Source organism: Physeter macrocephalus, chromosome 4, assembly GCF_002837175.3.
Source record: "Physeter macrocephalus isolate SW-GA chromosome 4, ASM283717v5, whole genome shotgun sequence".
Lineage (NCBI taxonomy): Eukaryota > Metazoa > Chordata > Mammalia > Artiodactyla > Physeteridae > Physeter > Physeter macrocephalus.
Genome location: NC_041217.1, coordinates 64,261,305 through 64,265,130, shown reverse-complemented (window position 1 = coordinate 64,265,130; position 3,826 = coordinate 64,261,305).

Sequence of the window (3,826 nt, the reverse complement as noted above, 5' to 3'; positions counted from 1 at the left end):
GCTCAGCGGCCATGGCTCACGGGCCCAGCCGCTCCGCGGCATGTGGGATCTTCCCAGACCGGGGCACAAAGCCGTGTCCCCTGCATTGGCAGGTGGACTCTCAACCACTGCGCCACCAGGGAAGCCCTGGTATCATTTTTATTGATACCAGAAGAACTTCCTTTAACATTTTTTGTAGTTCTATGTCTGCTCAAAGTAAATTTTTCTTATAAGATTATTTGTCTTATAAGATTCTTATTTCTCCCTCAGTTTTGAAAAATATATATTTTTTATTTGTCTTATAAGATTCTTATTTCTCCCTCAGTTTTGAAAAATGTTTTTGCTGGATATGGAATTCTGGGCTGACAACTTTTTTCTTCAGTGCTTTAAAAATGCTACTCCATTGTCTTCAGGCTTGAATAGTTTCTGACAAGAAGTCTGTTTAACTAATATGTTTGTTCCTCTAAATTCAATGTATCTTTTCTCCTTAGCTGCCTTCAAGAATATCTCTCATCTTTAGCTTTCAGCAGTTTGAATGATATGCCTAGGTATGTGTTTCTGTGTATTTTGGTATTTATCCTGCTTGGTGTTCTCTGAGCTTCTTGGATCTGTGGTTTGGTGTCTTAATTTTAGACTGATCTTTAGCTACCATGAAGGTGTAATTTTCAGGCTAGGAACTGAAGAATGAGCAGGTCTTAGTCAGAAAAAGAAAGAGTGAGAAGTGTTTCATAAAAGAGGGTTCTGAGGAGATGGAAGAAATAGCATGATTAATGGCAAGAGGTGAGGAGAGACCCTCACATTTTGGGCAAATAAAAAAGACCATTACAGCTAAGTAAAAAGAGTGAATGGGAAAGTACAGTAGATAAGACTGGACAGACAGGCAGAGGATACATTTTGGAAGACTGTGTAACCCATATTAAACATTTATTCTTAGGGTAGACACTGAAGGTTTTTACGCAGAGGAGTGACATAATCAGATTTAAGTTCCTAAATTAATAATCCATAATGATCCTCCTGCCTCTTGAGTAGAGAGTATATTATGCCTAATGTCTTAGACCCAAGGGTCTACAATTTCCTTGGATAGAGTTTCAAGCTCTTCTCTTCCACCTTCCTTTGCCCTATACCCTCTATCACCTAATACATACCTCTTAGTCTCCCTGCAAAACTTACCTATACTATGGTCCATTCCTTTGGGTCTTACTAAGTGTTTTTCAATATCCTCTTTTCTCCACAGAGCTAAACTATATTTTCCAGCCTCCCTTGCTGTTAGGTGTGGCCATGTCCCTGAGTTCTGACCAATATGAGCAAGAAATAAACTTTTATTGTTCTCCATTACTAAGATTTAGGAGTATGTGTCACAGCATTTAGTCTACCCTGAAAAATATACAGTAACTACCTAGTTACAAGTAAACTAATTTTTAGATAACTAGTGAATTCCTTGGATTGATATATTATGTGAAAATATTATATTTTATACAACTGCTGGGAATTTCAGAAATAGGACTATAAGAATAAGTAAGTAAAATATTGTGTATTCTCCAACTCATACAACATTGAGGGTCACATGCATTACTTTACCAATCTACCTCTTGGGAGTTCCTGACAAAACTCCTAGGATTCGTGCTCTTAAGTCAACATGGTACAGTACAATGGAAAGTGCCTTGTATTTGTAATCCAAAGACCAATATTTCAGCTTCTGAGATGCTACCAATCTGTCATGTGGCCTCAGAAAGTTTTTTACCTCTTTGGTGTCCGTTTTTGTAATCTATAAAGGAAGGGACAGTAGTACCAATCTTCAAGGGTAAAGGATTACACTATGAGGATTAAGTAAGGCAATTATCTGTGTGTTAGATTGCTGTAATCTCACCAATGCTTTTCCCTTCCATGTATCTACACCCTTTGCCAGATGACTCTACAATTCCTCCAACAAAAGGAGTGGAGTACCTTTCCCCACACCTTGGCACTGACATCCACGTGACTTCTTTTGGCCAGTATAGGAGGCTTTACAAGTTTCTGCCTACCCTCTTATGCCTCCTCTATCACCTCTTTCTTTTTTTTAAAAAATTAATTAATTTATTTATTTATTTTTGGCTGCATTGGGTCTTCGTCGCTGCACATGGGCTTTCTCTAGTTGAGGTGAGTGGGGGCTGCTCTTTGTTGCAGTGTGCGGGCTTCTCATTGCGGTGGCCTCTCTTGTTGCAGAGCACAGGCTTCAGTAGTTGTGGCTCACGGGCTTAGTTGCTCTGTGGCACGTGGGATCTTCCCAGACCAGGGCTTGAACCTGTGTCCCCTGCATTGGCAGGTGGATTCTTAACCACTGCACCACCAGGGAAGTCCTACCACTTCTTTCATCACCATGAGAACATATCTGGGTTAGCTTGAAGGAAGATAGGAGACATGGATCAGGCCTGAATCATCCAAGTCATTTCAGCTGAGGCCATCCTAGATCAGCTAATAGACAGCTGACCTCCCGCTATATGAGCAAGCCTAGCCAAGATCAGCAGAGCCACCTAGCAAACCTCCAGACATGTGAGCAGTAAACACTTATTGTTGTATGCCACTGAGATTTCATGGTTGTTTGTTACACAGCATCATTGTAGCAATAGATAACCAATAGAGTCTGTGAAATTAGGCTCCCACAAACTGTAAAGTGTTGCACAAGTGAGAATAATTAAAGGTCAGGGGGAAAAGAAAAAAAATATATATACATATAAGAAATATATATATATATTTAAAAATATATATATATACACCCCCAAGGACTCCATTGGTCTATGAGATAGCAGAGCCTATGAAAAACATCTCATTGAGTCCTGATTCAGAGAGTCATGAGATCAAAGTCTGAGTTGGACAGAGCCTTGAAAATGGTCTAATCTATTCTCTACCTGTGTATGGAGCCTCTTCTTTTCTCAGCCACATTGATTCTCTTTTGTGTATACCAACAGATTTGTTCCTTCTAGAAACTTTATAAAAGTTATAAAAACTTCATCCTTAAATCCTGCCCTCTCTCTAGCAATCCCTGTGTGGACAAACCAGGAGGCTGGGCGCAGTTCCATCCTTCTCAAGTCACCATTTCTCTGCCTTGGAGTCTGTCGGTTATGCTCTGACCATGATGTGAGTTACAATTTTTTAGATGCCTTCAATATGCAGCCACTTTAAAAACTAAAATCTGCTAATGCTGTATCATTTATCACATTTTCCTGCATATTGCATTAATCTTAAAGATCCAGCTTAATGCACACAAGGACACCCTCTCTGAATATAGAGGGGTTGGTCTACAAAAGCTCATAAAATAAGCATCCTCCTAGATTTTCAAAGGAATGGAAGACCACAAGAATAAATTGGAAGAGAAACCAAGCAAGCTGTTTTTTATTTTCTAAAGGAAGGAAGAAATTATTCAGCCTGATTCAGGCCTCTTTCAGGCACCTCACACATTATTATCGCTGAACAAACACATTATTTTTCTTAACAATCAGGTAACCCTAGATGGACCTTTTCTTCCCTAAAAGGAGTGAGGAATATTTCCAGGTCCCATTTCTACATCCTAAATGGTATCTCTACCTTACTAGCTGAAGGATCTTTTTTTCTCTAACTGAGAAGAAGGCAGGAGGCAGAGTGCCTGTCTAGAAAAATGACAAATCAGACATGACATACATACAGACCCATTAGTTCTGTCATATTTCTCCTCTTAACTTTTCTCAGCAATTAAGGTTTCCATGAGCCTCCCACTCCTTTTCAAATCCTGCTCGTGAGGCAGTTGTAATTAAATCCCTTGATTTCCCAATGCTTCTTTGTAAAATAACTTTATCTTAGAAAAGTTCTCTTTTACATTTCCCCAAACACCCTT